Source organism: Vicia villosa, linkage group LG6 (genome assembly GCF_029867415.1).
Source record: "Vicia villosa cultivar HV-30 ecotype Madison, WI linkage group LG6, Vvil1.0, whole genome shotgun sequence".
Taxonomy (NCBI): Eukaryota; Viridiplantae; Streptophyta; class Magnoliopsida; order Fabales; family Fabaceae; genus Vicia; species Vicia villosa.
Window position 1 is genome coordinate 78,289,434 of NC_081185.1, and position 11,992 is coordinate 78,301,425.

The window sequence follows — 11,992 nt, forward strand, 5'->3', positions numbered from 1 at the left end:
CGTTAATGTTAGGGAACAAAAACAATCCGTAGATAAGCAAAGCCAAGATTTCCTCAAAAGCGCTCATATCTTGGATGCTGACGAAGTATCGAGCTTGATCAAACAGGAATTTGGAAGGCAATCCTTGAATTCCTCCTCTACTCACCATATGAGTTCTGATGTCGACTACGTTCAAAGGAGTAGTTGCAGCAATGATAATGTCGTCAGGATTCTTTTCCAAACCGGAGTACGGATCTTGCGCATACACGGGTATTCCAATCAGACGAGAGTACTCCTCCAACGTAGGCATGAGCTGATAATCTGGAAAGGTGAAGCAGTGATACGTTGGATCGTAAAATTGTACCAAGGTGGGAAGGATGCCATCCACAATGTTGGTATTGAGCAAAGGCAGAAGTTTTCCATACTTCTCCTTGAAAGCCTGGGGGTTGACCACCAGTTTTCCGAGCTTTCCCAGTTCCTCGACCTGGGGAATCTTGAAGGTGTATTTCCTAGCTCTCTTTCTCCCATAATCCATGGTATAGATCCTTAAGTCCTTTCTCCGTTTCTCTCTTTCTATGAAGTTCAAAAACGTTCGTTATTTAGTTTCCTTGAAAAATGACTCGAAAAAGACTTCTTTTTTGTTTTTTTAGTTGTTATTAATGAATGATGCATGAATGCATGAATGCACACACAAGAGTTTTAAACAAACATGGCGTTGAAGGGTATAGTGGTCATGAAGTCAAAACGCAAACCTCGCCCCAATGGTAAACTAAGGATAAGGATTTTTGTACCTGTAGAACGGGTTGTAGGGGTCTCAGAGTTTTTGCTCAACTTTAAAGATACGTTGACTGGTATCTATAAGAGAGTTTTCTCTGAGTGTAGTATCTGCGTGACAATTACTTTCGTAATCACCGCTCTACGTCCTAACAAAAGGCTTTAAGTGGGGTTAATGGGTTTCTAGGTCCTCCTGGTACAAATCAGTCTTGGAATGCATTGGCGCAGTTAATCACAACCAGCCAGGCAAATCCCAAGAGTAGAATTGTGAACCAAGATTAGAGGGTCTTCACCGGGAAGACATCCTCCATCCTATCTTATGTTGCACTCAAATCCGGGTATAGGATTTCTCACCACAAGGGGGAATCAAGCCCTTTCCCGATACAGAATAAACAAAATAAACAAATATAAATGCAACAAACACATGATATGACACAGAGGTTAGGCAGGACCTCTCTTGTTTGAGGGGGAATTTGGCATCCCTAATTCCTCATTAGGGCTGGACCAGCAACAGGTCAACCATTGGTTTGGATGAAAAACCAAGGTTTTTAACACTTATATCCCCAGCAGAGTCGCCATTTTTCTGTGGTAGTCGTTTTTTTTTACCTCCCCGTTTCACTTGGGAGGACGGCACGCTAGACCCTTCACGCGAAATTTGGAAGGAGAATGCGCCCGTGGTGGGATGAATTTTGTTTCAGTTCTTCCTACGATATCACACGAACTTTCTTATTTGTCCTACGAGTAGGAAAGGGGAAAAAAGATCTCAACTAAACCCTAGGAGTTTGCTAAGTGTGGGGATTCACCTTGACTAGAAATTTTGGAGTCTGGGAGGTCGTTTATACATAGGGAAGTGTTTAAACACCCTACATATCTGTAGTACTCTACAGGAACCTTCTCTGTGTCTAAATGTGTTTGTGCTGCTAATGATTATTGGGAAAGTTTCTCCTTTGTATTAGGAGAAGGAATTGAATTGAATAAAAGAAAGACAGACAGACTGACTGACTATTTTTGGTATTTTATTAGCTCGCTGAGATTCCTTGTGAACCTCATGCCTACATATCCCTAATGGAAGTCAGAGCTTAATGTAGTTCGGGGAACCAATTAATTATTAATTATTTTTGGGTGCCTTGCTTGAAGCTCAAGGTTGAAGCTTGAATTAAATCTCTGTTTACGGTAAAGAGACATGAAGTCATCTTTATAGAGAGGTATTTCTACTATTCCACCACAAACATTAAAAGAGTGACAGAATAACTGAATTCATTTCATTCAAGAGGGGGACCTTACTTGTGTATGTGCAAGTATACCAGTCAAATGCCTCTTAAATGAAAGAAAGATGCTCATCCAAATTAGGGAAAGTTACCACATGTCTGGGTTTTACTTCCAGCTCATGCCTTTCAAAATCCTAAATGGGAGACTTGATTAAAATGATGAAATGATGTAATGTTTGTTTCTTTGAATATGGTGAGATAGAGGAAAGATCTCTCTATAGAGATAAGCTATGTCTATCTACTGTATAAAAGATTTGATTTTTAACTGGCTTGTATGAGGCCCAAGCTTGAGGCTTTTTGATTGATTGATTGATTATTATTATGACTCTGGGAGAAAACTCCACTGGGGATTAATTTACAAGGGATTTTTATGTTCTGTACAAAGCCCAGAATTGAGGCTGACTCTAGCTAGAAAAAATATTATTTCTGCCTTGTACAAAGCCCAAGGTTGTGGCGGACTCTTAAATAAACTGAGTATGGACGATTCTATGGGAAAAGATCCTAGATGTTAGGAATCTTTGACATGTGAAATATGGTTTATTTGCCTTGTACAAAGCCCAAGGTTGTGGCTACCTGAATGATGAAGGACTCACTGGGGAGACTCTATTATTTGCCTTGTACAATGCCCAAGGTTGAGGCTGACTATTAACAGGGGAGTTTTATTGTTTTGGTGCCTTGTATGAAGCCCAAGGTTGAGGCTAACTATTTTTGTTGGATTTTTGACTCTACTGAAGGATTTATTTATTAAAAGACTGATTTTTTTTTGGAAGCTAACCCTTTCCAGGGATTTTGTTCTCAGCTTGTGAGTTTATCTTTTTTAAGAATGAGGTTTTTTGGAAGCTAACCCTTTCCAGGGATTTTATTCTTTTAAACAGGCTTTTATTAATTGAATTTGGAGGCTAACCCTTTCCAGGGGTTTTGACTCTTTTTGAGGAAATTATCTCCTAAGAGAAATGAATCTTTGGTTTTTGAAGAAGTGATTTTGGAGGCTAACCCTTTCCAGGGGTTTTTGTTAAATTGATTGGCAGAAAGATTATCTAGTGGAGACTTCTTGTTTAAAGCCCAAGATGAAGGCTGACACTTGCTGAGGATAAGCAAACATGGATCCTAGACTCTGCTAAGGAAGATTAAAGAAGATAAGGGTGACAGAGACTGTCCATGCCTCTCATTCCAAAAGGTGTACTCAATGTAAAATTGAGACAAACTTAGCTTGTTTAAAGTCTGGTTTAAATTGGAAGAAACTCACCAGGGTATGTTAAAAGGTGACTAAAGACCTGTTCCTATGTTTATAAGACACCTGGTGGGTCCTTGTATACAAGCTCAAGAGGAAGCTGGAAATGCTTTTAAGAAGCCTGTGGGTCCTTGTACAAAGCCCAAGAGGAGGCTAATCGAGGGTCATCGAGGGTCCTTGTTATAGCACAAGAGAAAGCTATGTAGTTTTGAACTTATTTTGGCTTTAAGCAAATGGGTAAGAGGTTTCACCGGGAATAATTCCTCTTTGGGTGGATGTGTCCTATTTTTTTGGATTCTAAGGTTTTTGCCAAGATGTTTCACCGGGAATAATTCATCTTGGGGGTTTGAACTACAGATCTCTAATTAGGAAAGAGCCTTCACCGGGAAGACATTCTCAATCCTAGGTCATATTCCTATAATATATATATATAGTTTAACTGTCCTAGGGTTTACACTCAAACGTAGTTCTAAACAATATATAAACAGTTCTATATTTGACAGTAATTTAAACAAAGACTGTAAATTGAAAGCTTGTAAAGCCTAACCTAGATGGAGTGGAGGCCTTTGAAGAAGTATGTACAAAGCCTTACCAGCAATTGATGGATAACAGTTGAATATATATATGATAAACAGTTAATGGTTTTTGAAAACAGAAGAAGTGAAGATGGACATAGGTCACATAGGTATCTGAAGAGTTTCACCGGGAATAATGTCCTTCAAATACCAGAAGAATGTTTTGAAAACAGAAAGAAGATTTTGTAAATACTGTTTTGGAAAACAAACTAAGAAAAGAAAGAAGGTGTTGGGACTTACACTCTATTAGAGGCCCATTTGAAAATGATTTACTGTTTATGAGAAACAGTTGAAAATGATTGAAATGATATAAGGTTTTGTTGTTTGAAAACCTTAATCATCTGTTTAATCAGAGATTGAAAACAGTTTTGAATATTGACAAAAGTCAACTTAATTAAGGCAAAGATGAAACCTATACCTAATTAAGACCTAAATAACTAGGGTTTTATCATAAAATTATTCACAAAGTAATTAGGTTAAAACAAAATGAAAATATATATCTTAAAGTATTTAAGAAAACACTTAAAACATACTATTTTAAACCTAATTAAAATACATGAAATAAATAATATTTTTATGATTTTTTTGATTATTCATAAAATAGGTATATTAAATAACAAGTGTGTGAAAAATGAAGTGAAAATGGATTAATTTGATAGGTTAAATAATTATGTGAAGTTTGTGAATAAAACAAAGGAAAATAGTGATAAAAAATTTGGGTTTGTCTCCTTCAAGGCTTGAACCCACGCCCTATAGATTACCAAACCAAACAAATACCAACTGGGCCACGCGCGTGGCTTGTTTAAGAAGGGAGCCCATATGATTATATGTAGAACAAAGCAATGAATGAGCTAAAAAAGAAAATAAATGAACAAAAGGTCTGAGGGGGGATCGAACCCCAGACCTAAGGCAAGGCAAGGCTTTTGGACGCGCGCTGTAACCATTGGGACACTACGATGAATTCGTAGATAACACACCCATCATTCAAAATAAAATAAACTCGTTTCTGGGAAATTCAAAAAAATGGCGCCACCATCTTCATCTTCAACCTCAAGCTTCAAATTTTTGAATTTGCTATCTCCTTCATTTCTCAACCAAACTTAAAGATGTAAACATGGATTTTGCTCGTTTTTGAACGAGGATCATGATGGTGTCCTTTAATTTTATTTATTTTCAGTATAACATAAAATTCGCAAGCATGAACACTAAGAACCCTAAAACTGAAATTAAACATGAAATACTATATATGCATGATTTGATGCAATTGATTGAGGGCTAATGATCTATGAAGGTGCAGAAACCAACTGGTAACTTCATTTTAAATTTATCATGCGTGAATCATAGAGTTTGAAGCTTTTGAAACTTACCTGAAAAATGAAGATTTGGCTCTGATCAAAAGGTGTTACAGAGCTGTTGTAACGATCCAGATAGCTTCGATGACTCCTTTGGAAGGTGTTGAGATGCCTGGCTTGGACTGAAAGTGACCAGAACTTCTTGCTCGACCCCAACTGCAACAGCTCCAAGTGAGAGGTGAAGATGATGATTCTCCATGCCCAGAAGTATTTCAGAGGTTTGGATCACCTCTAAATGACTCCCCTAAGGTGTTTGAATACTTAATTCCAAAGGAAGAGCTCTGGTTTGAAGAATCCGAGTCTTCTTGCCAAAGAACCTTTGAAAACCTTAAGTATGAAGAAAGAAGAGAGAAAGCAAGAATTATGTTGCTTTGGTGTGTTTTCTGAATGAGAAAGAGCCCTCTATTTATAGGCAATTGGTTCAGAGTAATTGTGCATAGTGAGCTTGCTTAGTGAAGTGAGTTTGGTTTCTTAGCCATGAAGAAAATTTGAAAAGATCCCAAATGCAATGATGCATTTTCGGGCTAGCTTCCCCAACCATTGATCTTGTATGATCTAAGGGAACATTTCTGATTCAGAGGAGAGTTCTAATTGGCTTAGAGCAAGATTCCTTGATGATTCATCATTTGCCATAAATTCAAAAATGCAATCATTACATAATCACATGCCTTTGTTTTTGGGAATCTTCTCTAATCCTTATGCAATAGTGAATTTGGATGCATGGCATGTTTTCAGATGCATTAGAGGTCGTGTAGCATCACTTAGTGAAGCAAAATGCACAAAATTGCAAAGTTTCAAATTGTACATGACCTATAATTTCACTTCATGAGGCCAACTTTGAACAAGCATAACTCTTAGCTCAAAATGAATTTGGAGAAGGTTGAACACAATTTGGAAAGCCCTAAACATCTACTTCAAATCATTAGTTTATGGTTCCTTCAGAATCCTTTGGCAAATTTGTGAAAAATGAGGCCAAAGTTGGTAGAAAACTAGGTTAAAAACACTTAGAAAATTTTCTAAGTGTTTATGACCTAAAACTTCAAAATTTCCAAATCTCTTAAATGATTGATCTTTTGAAAAAAGTTCCTTTGTAAGATGTTGTTTTATTTTGCAAGATCTACAACTTTCATGTTGGAAGTTTTTTGAGTTGTGTAGGTGAAATTTTGAGTTCCCACAATGCCCTCAAAAACCCTAATTCCCGACTTTTTGCTCCTTGATGATTCTTCTTGAATTTCTTTGGTCAAATGACTTTAATATCCATATATTGATGATATTGATCTTTGAAAGTCATGGTTTGACCAAAAATCTTAAAAGTCAAAGGTGATCCCATACAGTTGACTTTTTCCAGATAAGGTGAGATTTTGGACTTTTGTGTGGAATTAAGATCTTCTCCTCAAATGAGTGATGTAAATGGGTTATATTGAGGTAGTAGAGGTTCTTGAATCATTTCTTGAGTTTTAGATCCATGCCCTGATTAAAAGTCAACTATCCAGATGAATTAGGTTAAAAACCCTAATTGTCGACCAGATGAAATTGGTGACTGTGGATCTTGAATTGAGGTGTGATGTCCAGTGGATCTTATTATATGGATCATTTGAAGATGATTGAAGTCTTTAATAGATGTCCTGGAGCTTTTTAGGGTTTCCCAAAGGTGATCCCTGATTTCAGTCCTTGATAGGCTCAAAAACCCTAGTCTGGTGACTTGAGTAAACCTGTACTCAGATGACTGAGTGTCTAATCAATCATAGGTGAATATAAAAGTGAAGCTTTTGAGTCCTATGATTGTGTTAGAGACCAATCCTTCTATTGATTGATCCTTTGCCTGAGTTTTCTTGTCTTTGAACATCCTTGATTAAATGCCAGATGAAGAAGTGACTGCTCTGGGTACTTGCTTTGACCTGATGAAAATCCTGAAGATATGTCATCTCAGGGGGGTCAAAAATTAGGGTATGACAATAGTAGCTAGGGCATCTGCCAATTGATTCTCTTCTCGGGGAATATGTTCAAAAGTAATCTCTTCGAAGTATGGAATCAAAGATAGCACTAAAGCTTTATAAGGCATGATATTAGGATGCTTCGTGTCCCGTTCTCCTTTGATCTGACTAATTACTAGGGCTGAATCCCCATATACTTCCAAGAATTTGATTCTTATGTCGATAGCAGCTCTGAGACCCAAGACACACGCCTCATACTCAGCCATATTGTTGGTACAATCAAAACATAGTCTTGCTGTAAATGGAGTGTGTCCACCTGCTGGAGAGATAATCACAGCGCCAATACCATTACCTAGTGCGTTCAAAGCTCTGTCAAAAACCATAGTCCATTGGGATCTTGGTTCAGGTCCTTCATCTGGACCGGGTTGTTCACAATCAGTTACAAGCATAACATCTTCATCTGGAAATTCAAAGCTCATAGATTGATAGTCGTCTACAGCTTGCTGGGCCAAATGGTCTGCTAGCACACTTCCTTTGATTGCTTTCTGTGTTGTATACTGGATATCATACTCTGTTAATATCATCTGCCATCTTGCTATTTGTCCTGAGAGAGCGGGTTTCTAGAACACGTACTTGATAGGATCCATTCTAGAGATCAACAAAGTGGTATGGTTCAACATATACTGTCTCAGTCGGCGAGCAGCCCATGCCAAAGCACAACAAGTTGTCTCGAGCAGTGAGTATCTTGTTTCACAGTCAGTAAACTTTTTGCTAAGGTAGTATATTGCATGCTCTTTTCGACCAGACTCATCATGTTGCCCCAGTACACACCCCATTGAGTTCTCTAATACTGTTAAGTACATAATTAGAGGTCTTCCTTCAACAGGTGGTATCATAATCGGAGGTTCCTGAAGGTACTTCTTGATCTTTTCAAAGGATTCTTGACATTGGTCGTTCCATTTCACTGCTTGATCTTTCCTCAGTAACTTGAAGATTGGCTCACAAGTAGAGGTCAGATGGGAGATAAACTTGGCAATGTAGTTCAAACGTCCCAAGAATCCCCTAACTCATTTCTCATTTTGTGGAACCGACATTTCTTGTATGGCTTTTACTTTCGCTGGATTGACTTTAATTCCTTTGCTGCTAACAACGAAACCTAGTAGCTTACCAGACCTCACACCAAAAGTACACTTATTTGGATTTAGTCTCAACTTGTATTTCTTCAACCTATCGAACAACTTCTGCAGGTGAACCAGATATTCTTCTTCGGTGTTGGACTTTGCGATCATGTCATTAACATAGACCTCTATCTCTTTGTGAATCATATCATGGAACAGAGCTACCATTGCACGCTGATACGTTGCCCCTGTGTTCTTCAACCCAAATGGCATGACCCTGTAACAGAATGTGCCCCAAGGAGTAGTGAAAGTGGTCTTTTCCATGTCTTCGGGTGCCATCTTAATCTGATTATACCCTGAGAAACCATCCATGAAAGAAAATACTTTGCATTGCGTAGTGCTATCAACTAGAATATCAATATGTGGTAGGGGAAAATCATCTTTAGGACTTGCTTGATTCAAATCTCTATAGTCTACACACATTCTGACCTTTCCGTCCTTCTTGGGTACCGGTACTATATTGGCGATCGATGGTGGATAACTTACTACTTTCAAGAAACCGGCATTGAATTGTTTCTCCACCTCTTCTTTGATCTTCTAAGCCATGTCAGGTCTGCTTCTTCGTAACTTCTGTTTAACCGGAGGACTGTTTTCTTTGATAGGTAGACGGTGAACCACAATATCAGTATCGAGCCCAGGCATATCTTCGTAGGACCAAGCAAATATCTCAACATTGTCTCGTAGCATCTGGATCAATCTCTGTTTGACAATATCCTCTAGTTCAGCCCCTACCTTGATTTCTTTCTTTTCTTCGTCGGTACCTATATTCACAACCTCAATCGGCTCTTCATGCGGCTGTATAGTCTGTTCTTCTTGCTCTAGTAATCTAGCAAGTTCTCTAGGCACTTCACAATCTTCTTCACCTTCATCCTCAGCTTGGTAGATCGGATTTTCAAAGTCATATTTAGCAATAGTAGAGTCGTTATCAATAGGATCCAGAGTGGATATGGATCTGCAGTGTATTATGTGGGTGTGTGTAAGAACACATAGCTATAGAATAAGTAAAGAAAAGTAAAAAGTGAACACACAATTTTAATACGAAACGTCCAATGCTTTTATTGAATGAAAATATGCTTATGAAATGACAAGCCCTAACAAATGATCGTTGTGCCCCAGGCAAGACACACGGCTTTAAAGTTTATTCTTTATTGAAGTACAGAAATTAAAATTGGGAAACATAAAACAAAACAAAACTAGAAATGGTAATTACTCCTTACTATAGGAGATAGAGACAATGTCTTCAGTCTTCCAGTTGTCCAGCCCTTCGTCAGGTGTAGGAAAGATCCACTTGTCTAGGTTGCAATTATTTTCATCTTCTCCAATGGCATTGACTCCTTTGTTGATGAAATGATACTTCAAACCTTCTGGACAAGGATGTCATTCTCCACTCTGATCTTTGGCAGTGCATCCTAAACCCCATTTGTTGAATTTGTACGGAATGTCAGGTAGTTGCCCCCAGATAGTGCAGCCACCTTCTTCTACCACAACCCTAGCATCTTTTAGAGAAGCCACCGTAGGGGGAATTCTTGTGACTTTAGGAACAACATTGATGGGTTTAGTCTCAGGAACCAATTGAGGGACCAATTCAAATGCTTGACGAGGAGATTCAAAAGCTTCTCCGGTGAATTCAACATACTTGGTCTCATCTATGAAGCTTACCACATATTCTTCCTCACCATACACAGTGACAATCTTGCCTTTCGCCGGATACTTTAGTTTCTGATGGAGAGTTGATGTCACAGCATTTGCCCCATGTATCCAAGGATGTCCAAGCAGACAGGAATAAGCGGGATGAATGTCCATTACATAGAACACAGTATTGAAAGTCTGAGAACCTAATCTAGTTGGGAGCTCAACTTCGCCATATACAGTACTCATTGAACCATCAAAAGCTTTCACTATCACATCACTGGATTTCATAACGATTCCTTCAGGGCTGAGTTTGTCCAACACTAACTTGGGTAGCACATTCAGAGACGAGCCATTGTCAACCAGTACATGGGCCAAGATGGTGCCCCCACATTCAATGGAGATGTGTAGCGCCTTGTTATGGTTCTTTCCACTGGGACTCAGATCAGCATCAGAAAACCCAAGGTAGTTTCTGTTGTCAGATTTGCGATACAGTTCTCGAGTTGGGTGACAGAAATCTCTTGTGGCGCGTGAGCAGCCTCTAGGAACTTCATCATAGCTTTGGCGTGAGTCTTGGAACAACTTAGGAGTGACAACATAGAGATCTTGGAAGGAGTATGCCCCATTTGCTCAACAATGTCGTAATCACTCTTGCGAATGATCTTCAGGAACTCATTTGCTTCTTCAGAAGATGGATTTTCAGTAACGGTCTCAACTGGTGTCTTAACAGATTCATGCAATGGTCTTTTGCCTCGAGTATCGGCGTTTTGATTATTTGTAACTGTAGGTGAAGCAGTGTTTGGAGAGATCTCTGGAGAAAACACTCTTCCACTTCTCGTTACCTTACTAGTTCCGGCAATATTAATCACATCGGGATTGGCGTCTTCAGAAACTTTGTCAGCTAAGAGTTCTTGCTTAACTCCTTGAATATAGACCTCGGCACCATAGTTCCAAGGGATAGCCTTATCAGAAGAATATGGAACTGGACCAGGCTTAGTGATGATAATGGGAGCCACGCGGGGTTCAGCAGAAATCTTGAAGGGAGCCTTAGTAGGGATCTTCAGCGGAGCTTTGGAAATTACGGATACATCTTCAATCTTCAAGCCACGGGAGAAACCTTCGCACAAATTCTCAATAGAAGGAATCTTCTCAAATCTGATAGTGCCACGATCCATCCAGCATTGAATACCTCTTTTTAGATTCTTATAACCATTGGGTTGGGATGCACAGTAATAATAGCCTGGGTCGCAACCTGGAAATAAACTAGCTTGCAGCAGCTTTCTCTTGATGTCAAGGAGAGGAGTTGACATATCTCTCACATCATAGACATGGACTGTGTCTATGATAGCGTTAACAGTCTTGTCATGCTTTGGCATAGGAGCAGTAATGACATTAGGAGTTTCTGGAGCGTCGAACTCGATTTCACCAGCTTCTATCATGTCTTAGACTTTGTTTCTCAGGGCCCAACAATTGTCTGCATGGTGCCCAGGGGCATTAGAATGATAAGCACATGTGGCTTTAGGATCATAAGTTGGATTTGCAGTGTTAACAAACTTTGGGGGATCCTTCGGGGGTGACCAAGTTAGCCTTCAATAGATGTTGTAGGGCTTGAGACAAAGGCATGTTGATCGGAGTGAATTGTCTTCTCGGTCTGTCTGTCTGTCTTACGCTGATACCCTTGTCTAGGAGCTTATTGAGATGCTGGTGTAGATATGAGAACAGCTCCAACAAATTGATTCTGATCATTCTTATTACAGCCCCTCTGACTATGGACAACATTAGACTCGTTTCATCCATGATAGGGTTTCTTTGCAGTACTAGAAGATGTGCCTACTTGAATCTTCTCACTTTGAATACCACTCTCCACGCGTTCTCCAGTCAATATGAGATCAGTGAAACCAGATGAGGAACTACCTAACAATTGACTATAGAATGACCCAGTTAGCGTACCCATGAACATGTCCACCAATTCCCTATCAGTCAAGTAAGGTTGGACTCTTCCAGCTAGGTCTCTCCACTTTTGAGCATACTCCTTGAAACTTTCCTTAGGTCCCATAGACATGCTTTGTAGT